Here is a 19,902-nt window from a genome sequence, read left to right as displayed (position 1 = left end):
CTTTGCACTACCACTATAAACTATAAAACTTCACTGACACAAACATACTTTACTTACACAACACACTTCACTGACAAAACACACTTCACACTTCACTGACACAACACACTTCTTCACTGAGACAATACTTCAAATAACAAAACATCAATTACACCCTTTAAATAGTGTGTATAATATACTATCGTTGTCTAATATACTACCATGTGTTTCTTAATATTATCAATTTTACTTGAATTTTATATGTTCCCCTATTTATTTATTATTTTGAAAAATTATAAGTTAAAAAAATGCACCAGTTAACATATTGATGACATTGAATTTCTGCTATCAAACTTTTCATAAAATTTGTTCCATCAAAATCGCCACAAAATGCTAAACTCTGACATTAAAACTGCTATCAAGTGCTAAATTTTTAATTTAAGTGTAGAGAATGGTATTTTTTTTAACTTTTTTCCTATTTGGTGTAAAATATTAATTTTTGTATGTAGAGAGCTCATAGCTGTTGCAAGTAATCCAAATAAAAATATTTTGGAAAAAAAAAGTTACTTGGGGGGCCAAATTTGAAAAAAATATACCCAATGCAGGATTGTACTAAAACCGATATATCTAAACCTTTTTTAAAGATAGATTCAAACAGTTTTTTGCAATGCATTTGCAAAAGCATTTTCTACAAACTGTCTGTAACAGAATTTTGATATTAGACCCTACGTTTGTAAAGTAAACAATTAAAATTTAATAACAATTTTCTGATTTCCTTTCTTGCAAACAAACGGACATATTTTTAAAATGAAATCAATTAACACAATTCTGTTACAGAGAAAAGTTTCCTAATAGCCTAAAGAATGTGTGTTCTAAATTTCATGCATGTATCTTTAATAGTTCAGAAATTATATCCATTTTTGCCTGGCAATGTAGCAAATAAAATGAAGTTACTGGAAATCGATAAAAGCGGGCGTGTGATTTAAAAATCCATAGCGCAGGAAGTTTAAAAATGACGCCTCAACATCCGATAAGGGTACAAATACCCACAAAATGTTATGCAAAGCATTCCACACATATCAAAGAATATTTTAAAGAATTTTTTTTTAAATTTAATTTACCAGAAACAACAATAAAAGTGGGTGAGTGATTTAAAAATCCATAATGCAGGAAGTTTAAATATGGCGACTCAACATCCGATAAGGGCACAAATACCCACAAAATGTTATGCTATGCATTCCACACATATCACAGAGTATTTTAAAGAATTTTCTTTGAAAATTTACTCATTTTTCACCAAAAAATACCATCCTATCTCCTTAAAGTATTAAAATCTATCATCTCTATATTTCTCTCCTATATGAAGAATCCATTCCTGATGTTTTGCCCCGTATTTTTCTTGCAACCAACACTAAACTTCGTTTTTGATATTGAGCAGCAAGAGACAATTAATCGATTAGAGATTTTCAAAAAAATATATACGCTTCTAGAAATATCTAATATCAAAGTAATGGTTTTAATTATATCATCTGTTGGACTGTCTGTGTGTCACTTTGAGTATTTCATCTTTCTGTCAGTCTATATGCTTTGAAAACCAGCGTAATGTCCGTAATGTTAACATCAATTGGTGTACTTCAGGTGTAAAAAGGGACTCGCAAAGTGATTCTAACATTAGATTGCAGCCGGTCTATCTTTGCACTCCGTGACGTCAGAGAGGATGGAAGCCGTCACACTTTTACTCACAGCCATTCACAGTAAAAATCCAACGTGCAGGAACTTTCTCTCTCGAGACTGGAACTACACACTTCGACATTTATTTTCAACTACACTTGACGCCTAATAAAACGTTATGAATTTAACATTTTTAAATCACAGACTAATATTAGAAGTGTAAAGTGGCTGGATTTTACTACAATGTTTCAATATTGTAATTGAATTTATTATACATCATTACACATCTTAAATACACATCTTTAACACTTGCACCATTATGATTGGGTTAAATACAGCCGTAATCAAATCACACAATACTTCAACCTACATATAACTCATCATCAACACCAACCACAACTATAGCAATGTAGAAACAGACAAGGAAACTGGATACGCTGAATCGAAAAGCTAGGAACTAAACACACTAGAACAATACGAAATTTACAGATATATAACACACATGCACAGTACATCCTTATTATTCGACTAAATTTCAGAACGCACGCCCTATTGGACATAGCACTATCGATCATAAATATATTCCCACCAAGACATGAGCAAGAAAAAACCGGAAAAAAGCGCAAGACAGACTGGAAATCTGAAGTTGGCAGAAACAAACGGAACTAATCATTAATAAAGGTAAAAATATCATAATAGTTTCAATATTAACACAAAAAAGTTAAAAATATTTGTTTGATTAACAAATTCAACAAATCATTATCAAATTTATGATGTCCAGCAATAATATTTCAGACTTGAAACTTTAGTAAGTATACTATGTATTTAACATCTCGGAAAAAAAAAAAAAAAAAAAAAACAAAACAAAAAAAAAAAACAAAATTTACCTATAACTCATATTTCTGAAATTTCGCTGACATCTGATTTCTTTGAAATCTCCTATGGAATCGTTTTAGCACACTCCGCCGCTCTGCTATCTCGGGCTTGAAGGAATGTTCCTTTATATTCTGCGTCAATTCCGTCCTCATTTGTTGCCTTCACAGTATGCAAGGACATGCTCGTAGTTTCCGCAATCCATGACAAATCCTTCTCCAATAGAGTGGTAACAGTTACTGCTTTCGCTTCTCTCCACATGAATTTAATTCCATTATAGACCTACAGTGGCTCCCATAAATATTCGGTTTGTGGTTGATTTTACAGTATTTTGCTATTGTTGTTTTGTTCTGTGTTCAAGCGAACCTGCATTTTGTTGCAGATAGATCATTTAAACACTTTGTACATAACGTTAAAGAATTTACATCGAAAGTTTAATATTTATGATGTAATAATAAATAATCGGTAAGTAACATGAAAGTTCACTCTCTTTAATATTCGGTTTTGATTTATTTGCTTTCAATCTAAGGCACGTTTTCTGTTGACATCATTGTAGGGTTCAGTAGCGAACGCCCAATCATTCTGTTCACACGTTGTGCACAGCCCAGGCGAGGTTGGATTAGTCTACAGGTCGTCAAATGGGTCGCAAAGGAAACAAAACAACTTTTGTGATCTATCATGACGAAAAGGAGCTAAAGTACACAAAAATAGCCAAAATATTAGCATGAGTAGGGGTACAGTTGGGGATATAGTATGAAGAAACAAAAACGAAGGCAGAATCGAGTCCATACCAAAAAAGGGCAGCCAAAAAAATTAACCGAATGTAAAGAATGCTCTATCCTGAAGAAAATAAAAGAAAATCCTCGGCTAAGTGCAACGAAATTTGCAGCATGTGTTCGTGAGGAGTTTGGCAAGCAGGTAGGTGCCGAAACAATTCGAAGAGTTTTGAAGAAAAAGGGGTTTAATGGGAGAGTATGTAGGAAAAAACCTTACATAAATGAAATAAATAAAAGGAGGCGGCTTCAGTTCGCAAGGGAACATGTCCATAAAGAGGAAAACTGGTGGGACGATGTGATATTTGCTGATGAAAGCAAATTTAACGTCTTCGGGTCGGATGGACAACAATACGTGTGGCGTAAGGAAAATGAAGATATCGAAAACAAAGAATTTGTTGCCAACAGTGAAACACGGTGGGGACGTCATGGTATGGGGTTGTATGGCTGCAGGTGGGGTTAGTGAACTTTTTCATAGAAAAAAGGATGAATCAGCACGTGTATTTGGACATTATGAGAAATAATTTAAAACGAAGTGAAGAGAGTCCAGGGATTAAAGACAGTTTCAAGTACTATCAGGACAATGATCCTAAACATACAGATGAAAAAGTGCGTTTATGGCTTCTATACAACTGTCCGAACCCCAACGCAAATCACCGAATTTAAATCCGATTGAGAATTTGTGAGAGGAACTTAATCGTAAAATCAGACAAACTCCTATCACTTCCAAGACAGAACTGAAACGGGGATTAACGGAAGAATGGAGGAGAATTAGTCCCCAATTTACTACGAAGTTATCCAGGAGCATGCCAAGGCGTTGGAGGAATGTTTTGAGGCAAAAGGGGTATTCAACAAAATACTGAATTGAACAAACCGAATATTAATGAGGCACTATGTTCTATCACAAATAATGTAATAATGTTTATAATTTTTATTTATGTAACGGGGAAGATATTTTTCATTTTGTTGTAAGTCCATGTAATTTGGCGGAGAGTATACTTTTAAGTTTATTATAGTGCACATTTTTATTTTCATTAATTTTTTTGAAAATAATTAATGTATTTATTTTAATCTTACATGTCAGCCAAACCGAATATTAATGGGAGCCACTGTACATCACTTATCTCGCTTGAGCATGATTCTTGTGTTTAGATCGAAGAGAAAACATTGTTCCATGTAATTGCAAACTAGTTATGGAATATAACTTTCTAATTAAGCCTCCGATTCCCGGACATTTTTCCCAATCCATATTCATCAATTCACAATCTTTTTCCAAACGAATCGTTCCCAAAACAATTTTCTCAATCCTAAATTTTCTAGTTTTTTTTTTTCAATTAATTTCTACATAATTTTCCCAAAGGACTTTTCCCCAATTTATATTTTACAATGTCTTATTTTTCCCAAACCGATCATTCCGAAAACAATTTTTCTTCTTCTTCTTCTTCTTCTTCATCATCATCATCTATTCCTTATGCCTTGCAGCGTCGGGTCTTCCACCCATTTCTTATATCTCTCCCGGTCCAGTGCCAATCTTCTTATTTCCCGGATTTCCTTCCCTCTTCTCCTCACCACATCATTAACGTTCTATTCTTGGTCTACCCCTCCTCCTTTTACCTTCTACTCTTGATTCGAATACTTCTTTCACTTTCCTCTCATCTCCCATTCTAACCAGATGTCCAAATCAATTCAGTTGTTTCCTTTCAATTTGTTGTACCACTGGTGCCTGCTGTAGTTCATTTCTAATATTTATATTTCTAACTCTATCTCTCTTAGTTTTCCCAACTACTTTTCTCAGATATTTCATTTCTGATGCCGTCACTCTACTTTTATGCTTATCCACCATTGCCCAAGTCTCAGCACCATATAGGAGTACAGGTAAATATACTGTTTTATAAATCTGCATTTTTTTTCTTGTTTACTTCTATCTTTCCAATAATTGTATTATTTAGATTATAATAAACTTGATTTGCTTTTCTAATTCGATTGTTTATTTCTTCGTCTAGTTTGCCATCGTCATTTATTATTGTTCCTAAATACTTATAACTATTTACTTGTTCTAATGTTTGATCTTTCCATTTTATTTCGAAATTTACCTTTTCCCCTCCAATCTTCATTACTTTGCTTTTACTAATACTCACAGCCATACCTCGTTCTTCTAAGGTACTTGCCCATTCTATAACTGCATTCTGAAGGTCTTCAGCATTATTATTAATCAAAACAATATCGTCTGCATATATCAGTGATTGCAGGTATACTGTATAGGTCTAAGTTTCCAATTTCCAACTTTATATCTTCTTGTTCGTCTTCTGCATTGTTTTATGATTTGATCCATGAATGTTATAAATAATAGTGGACTTAGACTGTCTCCTTGTTTCATTCCTTTTTCCATTCTAAAATTTCCACTCTGTTGTCCATTTATTCTTACTGATTCTTGCACATTCTTATATATAAGTTACTTTTAATTACATTTATTAATTTCTTATTTACTTCTAAATTATATAGTGATTTCCATATTTTTCCAATCCTAAATTCCTTCATTTTTTTCAGACTTTCGCCTTCAAATAATTGAACCAGAACTCCTGGTGAAAATCGTGACAATGCAGCATCATGCGTTACGTTTACAGAATCATTCTGTAAACGTAACGCCCTACCGCACTTGTGGTTCATCCGACTTCAGTACAGGACACACCTCTGCCATACAGCTCGACCAAGACAAGTCTGCGAGTGGGGATAACAGGATGGAATGTAGAGGAATGTAGAGGCAAAACACAGTTGCTATATAGGTCACTTGACGCTCAGATTTCAACGTGTGCACATCGTTTAAAATACACTACGGAGCGCACGCATTTGTTGTCCTTGTTTTCAGATAAAGGCAACAGTTACGCCGTCTCCCAGCCTCCCCCCTCATGCAACTTTCTCCACGCTTGCCAATCAGAACGCCAAACCTCACTGTCAAGCAGAATTAGAAGTACAGTCTATTTCAAAGCGTCTTAAATTTTTACCGCTCTTATAACTGAAGCGCAGTAGAAAAACTTTGCTGTCATATGAGACTGTACTGGTCTCCTCTCGTTACCGCCTCCAACTTCCCCTCCCGGCTCGCAGACTTAACTTGGTCGAGCTGTACCTTTCAGACCACAAGACCGCTCCTGGACGCTGCGTAAATCAAAGCATGATGCTGCATATCTATTCCAACGAATTTCAACGATTCATAATTATGCAATAACTATTTGTAAATGCAGTCTCATAATAGTGATTATATAAAAGGTCATAAGAAAATAACTGTTTCATATCTGAAAGGACTGTATACGCTACAAAACCTTCATCTTAGACTAATTTAATTTAATATGTTATCATTTTAAATATGTACATTCATCAACGTTTTAGCTCACATTTATATTTTATATTTTAATACAATTTGGTTAATGAACCCATTGCGCATCAGTATAACAGTTCAATAGAGGTAACAGTGATCTGAAGATGGTTTACAAAACCGAAAACGTTCATCAAGTAGAATGAAATAAAAATATTACATTATTATATAAGATAAGTTTATGACGGACTTAAAGAAAATATTGTTAAATTGAGTAGTTACGTTATTAGTTTATTATCGAGAATAAAGTCGTGTCATTTATGTAGAACAGGCCTGCACAAAGTTTGCGCTCTCCGAGCCGGCTCACAGCTCATGAGCGGAATGTAGATATTAGCTGCGCTCTGTATAAGGGTGGACTGGAAGAAGGGGTGAATCTCGTACAAAATAAACACAAAAGGAAGTACTATTACGAGTGCTTATAAAATGAATTCCCGTTCAGTGTTTACAAAACTATCTTGGACTATTATTAATTAATGAAGAAATATTTATTTTACAGAAGTAATAGAAATTCTATAGCTATATAATGTACAATATCATTTTGTTAATTTTTATTTATCATTACATCAAAACGAGGTTTTATGCTGTTGCCAGTTGAAAGAAACAGTAGCCTACTGATCATAATGAAACATCAGTTACAGATTTTCGATGTCTGCCTTTATTAAAGTTGACTATAGAAAACAGTTGCTCACAAATATAAATGTTGAGCCAAACATAGCAATCAAGGTCACATTGAAGATCAATAAGTTCGAGCTGTAAACCGTTAAATATTAAATGTTACGTTCCGTCTTTTATATTCCTCCATACTGTACTGTAGCAGTAGGTAAGTAACGTAAGCAGTTACTGAGAATAGGCCTATACACTGCACTCCACTAGATAACTGAGTGGTCGTTTCCCTCTCCTCTATCTATAGCAAGTCTATGTCATTCTGACGTATCTTCCTCTCCGTTTCGGCAAGCGGCAAACACCGCTTTCCCGCTCCGAAGGAGCGCGCACGCTCGTTGAGCGCTGTTTGTGCAGGCCTGAAGTAGAATGAAATAAAAATATCACATTATTATATAAGATAAGTTTATGACGGACTTAAAGAACATATTGTTAAATTGAGTAGTTAAGTTATTAGTTAATTATCGAGTATAAAGTCGTGTCATTTATGTAGAAGAATTTATAAAACGAAAATGGCCAAAGACGTTAAAATAATCCGAAAGACCTTCACCTAGTGACTTTGTTCATCATAAATCTCATGGAATTTATCCGCAGTTCGAAATCCGTCTCCTAAGTTTACAAGTCGTCAGCTATATCGAGCTCCATCTGGATCTGTGCGGCTTGGAGCCAGCGCCGCAGAACCCATTTACACCACTAATACCGCATGTAAAGTAAATTGTTTTCTTACGTGTGATGGTCGGATTGGTTTATTCCAGGAACATAAATTTGCAAATGCCTCCAGTTATTATTTTTTATGACCTTCCTGGTCTCACTTCATCTGGCGTGATTAAGACTTCATATATGAGGTGCTAGAACCAATGTGGGGATTTATTGCTGCAACATTACGTGAGAGTAATGGACACTGAACCATAGCGGAGCCTGGAATTTCTCAAATTACTAAGGCATTACGAGAGGTTAGGGAATACTTCTATTCCTACACAACAACCTTAAAGACCAATAATAATTTACCCTTTAGTCACTATTCTCTGTCCCCACGGCGATAGCTATCTATTTTACACATTCTATTGGAGACTATATGTTATAGACTGGTACAGGCATGTCAATTGATGTCCACAGGAGCAAGCGCGCGCTTTAGAGCCCAGGAGAGCCTGAGCGCTTTACAGCGGAAAGGAAAGAGACAGACGAAAGAGGTGGTATATGCCGCTTGGTCGAGCTATATTCAGGGATGGCCAGCACTGATTCAATAGATAAAGGGAAGATAACTTATTAAAACTGTATCCATGTTAATTTTTAGATTTGCCTGAGAAGTATAAGTGGATTATAAGAATGTATGTTTTAATTTTAATGATCATTTTTCACAAGTTTGATTTTTTTATTCAAAAGAAATATTTTCTCAACTTTTCGTATAGAAAAGTGAAATTTTCAGGTATAGGCCTATTTATTTAGTAGCCTTACAGAATGTTTTCGTACATATAATATACCATATATACGTACAGTATTACTGAAGATAGTGTATTGAAAATTTTGAAAATATTCGCATGGAAATTGTTTGTAAGGAAATGAGTTAACAAAGCAACTACTTAAAAGCATAATGCGATAAGACTTTTGTTATGTAATATTAGTTACACTTAAAACAGATACAGAACCTAGGTAACTTTGCTTTGTACTGTAATATTGTTTTGATTAGTTTATTGATTACTTTTGTAAGGCTAAAGATACCATCAATATAAATTCCATATTATCATGTCATACTCAATCTCCTTCTTTGGAATATCACTTTCTTTATGAATGATGTGTTTCATCCACTTAATACAGTATAATATTATACTACTATGGAATTTAAGTGAATATTCCTTCTTAACTCTCTATTATGTTACCGGTATTAATATTTAAAACACAAGTGCAATATTAAGAAATCAGTGTTAGTACTTTTGTTTTACAGACAATATAGATAATATTAAACAGAAAGAAGCCATATAAAAATAACGACATAAAATTTCACGATCCGTTTGAAGTTTGTGCACCACTGTTTTCTTAATCCAACAGGTTGCTTATTCATATACACAGCCCTTCCTCTTTCCATACTTAGCGCTTTCTGCCCGCGCACGACGTCAAGGTCAGAAAAATGCGCTTGCTTTGACATCACTGGACTAGTACGATGGCAGCTACTTTCATAATACATGCTGATGATGATTATGGCGACAAAGATGTATCTATGATACGTTCATTTCATATTTTGTTGGTTTCGCATGTAAAGTACAGCAATTATTAATTTGTCTGTCTTATTTCTTCTACCTTTCTTTCGTAATTTATTTCTCTTTGTCTCCTCATATGATCCATATATCTTAATGTCGTCTATCATCTGATATCATTTTCTAACCTCCAACTCTTCTCCCGTTCACCATTCCTTTCAGTGTATCCTTCAGTAAGTAGTTTCTTCTCAGCCAGTAACCCAACCAATTCTTTTTCCTCTTCCTGACCAGTTTCAGAATCATTCTTTCTTTACTCTTTACAACACAGCTTCATTTCTTATTCTGTCTGTCCACTTCACACGTTCCATTCCTCTCCATGTCAACATTTAAAATGTTTCTATTCGCTTCCCTTTACTTCGTCGTAATGTCAATGTTTCTGCCCTATACAAAGCACTGCACTAATCTTTTCCTTAGTTCTTTTTTCAGAGGTCCTCAGAAGTTGCTTCTTTTTCTATTAAAAGCTTCCTTGGCCATTGCTATCTTCACAATTGATATAATTATAAAATTTCCTGAAAATGTTCTCCTTATTGAGCATTTTTTAGTTATTCGTTTTTCTAAATTTTATAATTATTTTATTGATGTAAATGAATTGCTCTGAATTTTTTCTATTAATGAGTAATTTTATTATCATATTCATTTTTGTGTGTTTCATAATGGTTTCATAATGGTACTGATATGATTACATATTATTTTCCTAAGAATGTTTCCACTTGTTAAGCAAATTAACGCTTATTCATTTTGCTAAGATTTATAATACAGATATAATTATAGATTTTTCTGAAAAATTTTCCCTTTTTGAGAAATTTTTAATCTTATTTCTTTTGATACATTTTTATAATTATTGTACTGATGTAATTATAAATTGCACTGGATTTTTCCCTCATATTAATCAATTTTATTAGCGTGTTAATTTTGTTACATTTTATAATTATTGTACTGACAAATTATAGATCTTTCTGAGAATGTTTGGTAAATCTTATAATATAGTACCGACTTATTATAAATGTTCTTAAAAATGTTCCCTTGTTCAAGAGTTTTTAAATTTATTATGATTGTAATGCTATAATTATTACTGTTCCTGAAAATTCACCCGCATTAAGTTACCTTGTTTTAAGCTATAGGTATATAATATGACTCACTTGTAAGCTATGAATAACTTGTAAAAATTATATAAAATCGAAGCTTTTGGATTATAAAAACGGCCCGAAAACTTTGAGTTTGAATATGAAAATTAACTAAATTAATTAAAACCAACCAGAAAATGAAAACAATCTGATTTCAAGGGAGTCTCAATATTAAAATTAACCAAATTGAATGGGCTCGAAATACCAGAACATGTTATAAGTGGAGTTTTAATATCAAATTTAATTGAAGTAAATGGAGTCAGATTATGAAGAAAATCTGAACTTAAAGAATATAAATGTGAAAAATGAATTAAAGCAGTCAGAATATTGAAAAAACTTGTAGACAATTGGAATCTAAATATCAAAACTAACCGAAACGAAAACTGTCGGAATAGAATATAAAAAGTTTCCGATATAAAGGGACTTCGAACAGAATAAAGACTAAAATAAAATATGTCGGAATTTATGAAAACAATCCGCATTAAGGAGTTTCAATATGGAAATTGACTAAATTAAAAAGAAACGGGATATGAAAACAGTCAGAAATTAATGGAGTTTGTGTAAGAAATCTAAAATAAATATAGTATGTTCGAGATATGAAAACAATCTGAAATAAAAGGAGCCCATATATAAATTTTCGCATAAATAAAATAAATATGAAAACAATATGTAACAAAGGGAAATCTAGTTGAAGTATGAAATGTGGAATTATGAAAAGAATCTGAAAGAAAGAATGCCCAAATTTTATAATACAACAAACATAAAGAGAATCGGAATACAAATATGGAATGAAAGGAATTTCTGAATGAAATTTAATTAAAATAGAAAGGGTGAGAATATAACAGCAACCTAAAATAAGGGGTGTCTAAACACGAAAAGGAACTAACAGCTATGGGATTATGAAAACAATTTGAAACAAAAGAGTTAGTGTATGAATCCGAGGAGAACAAGGGGGTTATAAGGAGAACAAGAGGAATACAATTAGTGGAAGGGAAATACAAGAGGAACAACGGAAGAAAAGGAGAATTCAAGGAGAACATGACAATACAAGGAGAACTATAGGAAGACAAGAAGAATATGTTCTTAAAAATTTTCCCCTGTTCAAGATTTTAACTTATTTAGTGTACTGTTTTTGTTAAGTTTTATGATTCTAGTGCTACAATTATTACTGTTCCTGAAAATTTACCCCTATTAAGTTAGCTTGTTTTAAATGCAAACAGCACACGAGAAATACTGGAAGTGCAAGAGAAAAGGAGGAAAAGAGGAAGATTATGAGAACGAAGACAATTCAAGGAAAACAAGAAAATTACGGGGAGAAAAAGGGGAAGGCAAGAAGAAGAATGACAAGGAGAATAACGGTAAGACGAGGAGACCAACGGGAAAATAAGAAGAAAGAGGTGAATACATTTGGAACAAGATTAGTGAGAGCAAAGAGGGCGTTGTAACTTTATGTGACTGTCAATTTCCAAATCACTCTCTCAATACCTAGTGTGGAGAAAGACGTAATTCTACGTAAGGTAGCTGGACAAAAAGTCGAAGACAATAACAATACTATTAGCTAGCCACATTTACGAGAATAAAAATAATAATGATAATTAAGACAAGAAACTTTAAAAGAAGTAACCACTCATGAATTTTTAAATAAAAATGAAGGAAAAGAGATGGCGCAGGTATTCTAAGAAGCCCTAATAAATTATTTACATCTTTATAGATTTACTGATGAAGTATTGACTTTTCGTGTAGTAACACATAGAATGGCGCCCGGTTAGCCCAGTTATAGCAGAGCAACTGACTACGTACTGGAAGGTCCTGTGTGTAATCACGGATGATGGGGTTTTTGTCGTTGCCAAAACTTCAATGACAGCCCCGGGGTTCCGCTCATCCTCCTATTAAGTTGAGTGCCGAATTTTTATCGCGAAAAATAAGTGGTCCGAGACTGAAGACGAGTACACCACCTTATAAACGTGCCAAGGTCCTGGAAGCATTGAGCTTTACCTTCGTGCCAACATGTACCTGCATGGCTTATAATGACAGCTTTATCATAATATATAGCATCATAATATACGGTAGAGTACACAAGTACTTCAAGTAGATATTTAATCGAATATTTCACGACGCCTTGTCAACTACGAGGTCTCCAGCGTCAATAGATTTAGTGGTGACGAGATGGTAGCTGGTAAGAAGTGTCTGAGGATTCACCATAGGATTGTCTGACATTTGCCTTAGGGTTGAGGAACAATCGAAAAGATCCAAATACCCCAAGCGAAATTCGTACCTACGCCCGAGCACGTTTGCCTTAAAGTTCGAGAACAAACGGACTCAACTAGCTCAAGAGAAATTCGTACCCATGCACGAGCGCATTTATCTTACATTTGGAAAACACTCTGAAAGATTCTACTAGCACAATGAGATCCGTACATAAGTCCGATCACGTTTGCCTTAAAGTTAGGGATAAACTTCGGAAGAATCCAATTAGTCCAGGTGAGAATCATACCTAAGCCAGAGCACGTTTGCCTTAAAGTTTGGGATGAACTTTGGAAAAATTCAATTTGTCCAAGCAAAATTCGTAACTACGACAGAGGACGTTTGACTGAAAAATGGCGAAACTTCGGGAAAATCCAATTAGCACAAGCGAAATTCGTACTCACATCGAACATGTTTGCCTTAAATTATGGAGGAACTTTGGAAAAACCTCTTGGTTTAAGCGAGATTTGTACTCATAACCGAGCATATTTGCCTTAAAGTTGGTGAAATATCGGAAAAATACAATTAACCCAAGCCAATTCGTACCGTAGGCCGAGGATGTTTTCATTCAAGTTGGGAAAAATTTCGTCAAAAATCCAATTAGTCCAAACGAGATTTGTACCGACGCCGAGCACGTTTGCCTTCAAGTTGGGGGAAACTTGTTAAAATCGAATTAGTCCCAAGCGAGATACGTACCCAAGTTCGAGAACTTTTGCTTCAATTTGCGGAAAACTTGGGAGAAATCCGATTAGTCCAAGCGAGATTCATAACCAAGCCAGAGCATATTTACCTTAGAGTTGGGGAAATCTTCGGAAAAATCCAATTAACCTAAGTGAGATACGTACTCAGGCGCTCAAGCACGTTCGCCTTAAAGTTGGGGAAAACTTGGAAAAATCGAATTAATCCAAGCGAGTTTCATACCGAGACCGGAAGTGAAGATCGTAGTTCTTTTGGGAGACAAAAGAATGATGACAAAGCAATTTAGCTGCAAAACATTTTGTATTATTTCCTACAAATAAATGATGCAATTTTCATTACTTGATTATGTTTTCAATCATCCTGCCCTGTACGCTCTGAGTTTAAAAAAATTAGAATTTTTGTGGAAGGAAGTGGGTGGAATTTGTACGCAAAAGTGATAAAGTACCTGTATTTCCAGATAGGCTAATCCTACGAGTATATTCCAATACATTCGAAAAACAATATTAAAACATTACCTATTTTAAAGATAAAGTTTATAAAAATGCTGAATTTAGTGTTGTTAGGACAGGCACGTATATATAGAGTGTGAAGAGAAACTCTCCCCTGAAATTCTAACTAATGCAATCAATTACTTGAGATTACAAAAATCCAAAAATATTTGGGAGTTAAAAATTTGGATTGTATTGGTCCTTTACATGGAATGGAATAGAATGGAATGGAATTTAACTGAGAGGGCACGAATGGCTCAGCACTGCGATCTATTGAGATCTATTGCAGTAACCCTCGATATGGAATGAGTTGCGTGCCACATCCCTTACACGCACCTGATCTAACTAAATGACTCCCTGAACGACCGGTCCCTACAGCCGACCGAATCCATATACCATTTCTGCTTCGGCAACTTCCCCCAAGGCCCTCATGTCTGTCCGAGGCGAGACTCCTCCCCCGAGTAGGTCCGCCTCGGGTGCTCGTTGCAGAAGCCATCCGACGTCGCTTCCACGGAGGCCGGTCGAGAGTGCCAGCAGCTTCGGGAGGCCGCCTGTAGAGTGATCTGGAAAACCAGAAACGGGATAATGAGGAAAGGATGATGGGGAAGGTTCCAATCGCGTGATAAGTTACATTTACATAGTAAATATGCTCTCAAAGTTTGGTTGAAAAAAATAAGTAGAAGAAAGTATAATAAAATAAACGAAAAGAATAACAAACAGTTAAACCTGTAGAAAAATAAAATAAAAAAATCCAGAAACGTTGTCATTTTTGGTGGAGTGTCCCCTTAAATAGAAATTACGAGAAGTTATATAAAAATATATTTATGTTAAATCTGTTTAATAGAAAATTATTAACCTGTTATATAATTTTGTTATTAATGATTATTTTCGTAAGTACAATAACGTATTGGAACGGAAACGGTCAGTCACTGAAATCCCGAATACCAAATACTTTCTCTCAAAATAGGAAAAAATTCATTCTGGTGCAGTGTGTTATGAAACACCTTGTGCTCACCGTAACCCATTCCCTCGTATCAGCACCGCATGTCATTCTCCTTAGAAAATAGCCTGTCCCTTTAACATTTCCTAAATCTGTGTCCGTGTGACGTCAGATGATACGTAATAACGGAGACGTCAGCGGAGTGGCGTGTGTTTATTGGGGGATGGCGGTCGGATCGAACCACAGTCGAAGCGCTGGCAGAGAACAGCGCTCAGTTCGGGGTGCCCTACCACAACGGACGGCCGGCGTCGTCTCGTGCGACGGTGCTGCTGCCACGTGGCGGAAGAGCGACTCACTATCGTTTAAAACTTTTTAGGATGTGAAGAACTTGTGGACAGTTTTCGGAGCGATCAAATACGATCACAAAAGTTTCGATCTACTACAAAATAAAAGTTGGACTATTTTTAAATAATATTATTTGATATCGGCTTGTAAATAGTGATAATCTGAACTGTGGACATGGTGCTTGTGTTATTCTTAACTATATCACGTACGAATTACGTAACAATACGTTGAAACATCGTACTATGTTTAAAGTAGAGAAAAGTTTCAGGAACTCATAGTTGAACATCATCTTTAATCAATGTCATCTGACTTTACAATTTTATATAATATTGAAATAGTTTATTAGTGGCTAAACTTTTAAGTGTTTTAAATTTTTTTAAAGACATTGCATATTAAAACTTCATTATATAACACGTTTTACATATTCTCTATAGAATATTGGTATGAATATTATTAACTTTAATGATCAAAATATAACTCTTTACCTTTGTACATGGTCCAAGTCTACAAATTTTCTTTACTTTATAGACAATCTCAATATAAGTGAATGAAGTTAGTGTGGACTTTGTTGAAGTGTATACAATATTGGGATGTACTGTTTCATAATTGTAATACATCTAGACATCGTTGATCTGCTTATGTAATAAGAAAATAAACTTTCCGTAATTAATATTCATTATTAAACATTTTACAAGGACACAAACATTATTAATAAAGACTACAAGAATGAGAAAACCCGTAGATGATGTGTATGAACATTCGACCAACAAGAAAAAGAAACCTTATTATTTAGATATAAAAATGTTTTTTCTCCTAATAAGTGAAATATTATTTTAGTGCTATATCAAATATTTTGCAGTTGGAGGGAAGTTAGTGAATATTAACTGGTAAAGTGGTGAAAATGTGAGTTTTTGGAGTGGATTGATGCAACTGAATTAACGTTAGTGATATACATAGAGGTGGTTGGTTGTCAGTACGTAAACATTGGCAGTTAAGCTGTACTTAAAACTTCATAGATAATAGACGGGGGAAATGCTGTTAAGGTGAACGTGACTTCGAGTAGGTTGACATTTGGTGAAGCTGAGGGCTGCACAGAACTACTAATAACATAAGGTAAGGTATTGTTTGTAAATTTATTGGAGAAATGTTATTTTTATCAACGTTGTTGGAAAGTTTCGTGATATTTCGCCGTCATATGTTGATGCATTTCGTACATTTTTCGTGTTTTTAAGGAAAATGCTAAGACTAAAATATTAGTGCTCTTGAACGCAGTTTTATGAACGTCAAAAATATTTTATCACATTAAGGGGCGAATGTATCTCCCCTCTCCGACACGAGCCATGTGTTATTTTTAATGTTCTGTTTTTAATGAACTGTAAACTGTAGATAATATTTTTTTTCACACGCATTCATATACTTTGCCAACAATATTCCATATTTTTCAGAGCAATAAGTTGAAAAAATATAATACCAACAATTTTTTTTTTTTTTTTTTAGTTTTCTCATAATTTTCATTTTTTTTATAGCCTGAAACTATTCCTCCCAAAGAATCGAAATTTTTAAAGTGTATTTGTTTTATGTATACGCATGACATGATTTGACATTTTCAACTTCCTAGTATTATTATGAAGGCTACAAATGATGTTTCATCTTTTAGGAATAAGAAAAAAAGCGGTTATTACTAAAGAGATGTTGCCATTATAATTTTTTGAGGTATTGCTCTGAAAAAATATAATTTTTGTGGCATAGGATGTAAATTGTATGGGGGAAAAATTATCGTTTTAATGTTCATAGTTCCCTAAAAAAGGAATATTAAATATGACAATTTTAACAGCGCGAAGATAGAAGGTACCTTTTCCCGTTAAGTGAGTTAAATGAAATTGGGAAATGCATTGAATTTCAAATTCCAAGAACCTCTAGAAATGCAGTTGACAATTGGGAGGAAAGTATAGCTACTGGTCACTGGATAAATTTGGAAAAATAATTTTTGAAGAGTGGTAGTTTATGACAGAAGGTAACATATTTTTCTTTGGGATTATTCCTTACAGAAAGTTATTTTTAACCATATTCCTTAAAGTTCTCATAATTTTCAGTCACATTAGCTTTTGTTCTGTACGCAAAATTTTCATATTCTGTACGCAAAATTTAAAGGGACTTGTATTTGAACGCATTAAAAAATAATAATTCATTCCATTCATTCATTCATTTATTCATTCATTCATAGTTCTCTAGCCAAGGCAAGTATTTCACTGCAATCCCAGCATTTTCCAGTTTTTCCTATTTTCCGCCTTCCTATACGATCCATATAGCCTATCTAATATTATTTATCTGATAGCTTCTTCAGCTCCGAACTTTTTTTTTTCCGTTCACTGTATCCTCCATTAGGCAGTTTCTTCTTAGCCATTCACCCAGCCTAGAAATCATTATAAATTTCTTAATATTGTCTGTAATATTACAGACTGTGTGAAAAAATGTTAAATATTCATACAGTAGTGTCGTGCATTACAGGCGCTATATTCGGTTCAAATTTGTCGAGTATGGCAAAGTTCGACATTCGCCGATGTTCGCTATGCAGGACAAGGCCTGTAATGTTTGTTCCACTTTGTTATAAAAATATTCGCTGTCCTCCACTCCTACTTTTTCATGTTTCATCCGCTTAAGGATTTTAACACAAATCGTACAATTAGTTTTTCATATGAAATGAGACTAAATTTGTAATGTCTTGGTTGCCTCTCTCATGTTCGAACATTTCAGGACATAGTTCACAACTAAAAAAAAAAATTACAGATATGTTAGACTATTGGGCTTTTCTACAGCGCGACGCGAAACTTTCAACTTGCATCGTTCTAGTAAGTTATACGGTGTGGGAATCTGTGACAGGTTAGGTTTGGTTAGTTTAAGTTAGGTTTTACATAAATGCCCTTGAATATACGAATCTGTGACAGGTTAGGTTAGTTTAGGCTTTTGACAAGCCTTGATATACGAATCTGTTACAGGTTAAGCATTTGGTATGCCTTTCATATCGTCGTAATCCTATGTAACATATTTATTGATTTTCAGATTTTTGCTCTATTAAATAGCTTAAATAGTGATACAGCAAATAATAAAATCTCCTATATGTAATTATATTTTTCCTTCGAAAATGTAAGAATTCACAATCCCCTATGTACGGCTGCCATAGGATGAATAAATGTGTTTTTTCTTCCTACTGAAAAATTGCATATTTTGCACATAGTTATTGCAGGAACAACGACGATATACTGGATGAACAGTATTGAGCAGAACAGATTTCACGGCCGGCTATACGCGCGAAGGTGAGGAACTCAAGGCCGCGCGAAGCTTCTGTTCTGCTGTATACTGTTCACCAGTACTTGCAGCGTTATGCGTTCATTTTTAAGTGTTCTAGTGCTTTATTTTGTGTGTTAAATAATCATTTTTAGGTTACTTAAACAGATCTATTCGTTCCAATTTTTTTTTATCTATTTTCTAATAGTGAACCGATGCCCTATTGAATTCTTCACATTCCAAACTACCTTCCATCTGAAAATTACACCATTTCTTTTTTCACTTTTTTCGTCAAAAATCCTTCAATGTTGCGTACTATAGAAAAGCCAAAAATTGAAATATTTTAAAAACTTTCAGAACTTAAATACGCTAAAATTAGACTGTTATTATGACAATTAATTTTAGTTAGATAACTTTTTAAATGAAATTAAATTTTTTCAACATAACTAGTAGCAAAAATCGTTTTTCATTAGCCTATTTTAAGATTATCTTAATAATGACTACAATTAAAGAAATCAAATGCCCTACATAATTGCTTTAATGTGTGCTCTTAAATAAATTTTGCTCATTTAAAAAAGTTTCTCGACAGAGTATACAGTAGTACATAACCAAAAACTGTGCACTTGAAAGTTATATTTTACTTCTTGAAATATTCCTAAACTATCCATTATATCCCTGTAAAATTACATCAAATCATGGCTGAAAATTTTTATGCACATGCAGTTTAAATATTAGTAGATTTAAATTTTTTCATTAGGTCAGGTAGCCCTATGTTTTCTTAAAGAAGGTAAGGGTTTTCTATTGCACGCGAAACTGAAACATCGAACATGCATTTTCTGAGTTCTACGGTGCGAGAATCTGTGACAGGTTAGGTTAAATTAGGTTAGTTTAGACTTTTGTATGCCTTGCGTAATATACAAATCTGTGACAGGTTAGTTTAGGCTTTTGGTATGCCTTGCATATACTAAGTGAAGTGAAATGTGCATTTCGCGTTCATTTTGAAGTGTTTATTTCTTTATATCACGTGTTAAATAATCGCTTTTAGGTCATCTACATCGATCAATTATTTCCATTCTTTACCTATTTTCTAATTAGTTTTCAAGTCGACTGACGTCCTATATGAATTCTTCATATTCCAAACTAATTTCAATCCGAAAATTATACCATTCTTTCACTTTTTTCATTAAAAAAACCTCCAG

The 19,902-nt window shown here is 34.0% G+C and overlaps 1 protein-coding gene across 7 annotated transcripts in view; it reads left to right on the top strand.

Moving 5' to 3' along the window:
- Positions 1-19,902, top strand: part of LOC138696326 (fibronectin type III domain-containing protein 5) — a 1,093,145-nt gene that overhangs the window by 443,141 nt on the left and 630,102 nt on the right. For 3 of the 7 annotated variants that reach the window (XM_069821143.1, XM_069821159.1, XM_069821133.1), the window contains exon 1: positions 15,339-16,531. The exons of 1 other annotated variant lie outside the window; for it this stretch is intronic. The gene's annotated coding sequence lies outside the window, so the exon portion shown is untranslated. Of the gene's footprint in view, positions 1-15,338; positions 16,532-19,902 lie in introns of those variants that run through there. 3 more of the 7 variants (XR_011331357.1, XM_069821162.1, XM_069821171.1) reach the window with 2 other exon arrangements.

This window comes from Periplaneta americana, chromosome 1 (assembly GCF_040183065.1).
Source record: "Periplaneta americana isolate PAMFEO1 chromosome 1, P.americana_PAMFEO1_priV1, whole genome shotgun sequence".
Lineage (NCBI taxonomy): Eukaryota > Metazoa > Arthropoda > Insecta > Blattodea > Blattidae > Periplaneta > Periplaneta americana.
This window is presented reverse-complemented; position numbering and strand designations above follow the sequence as displayed.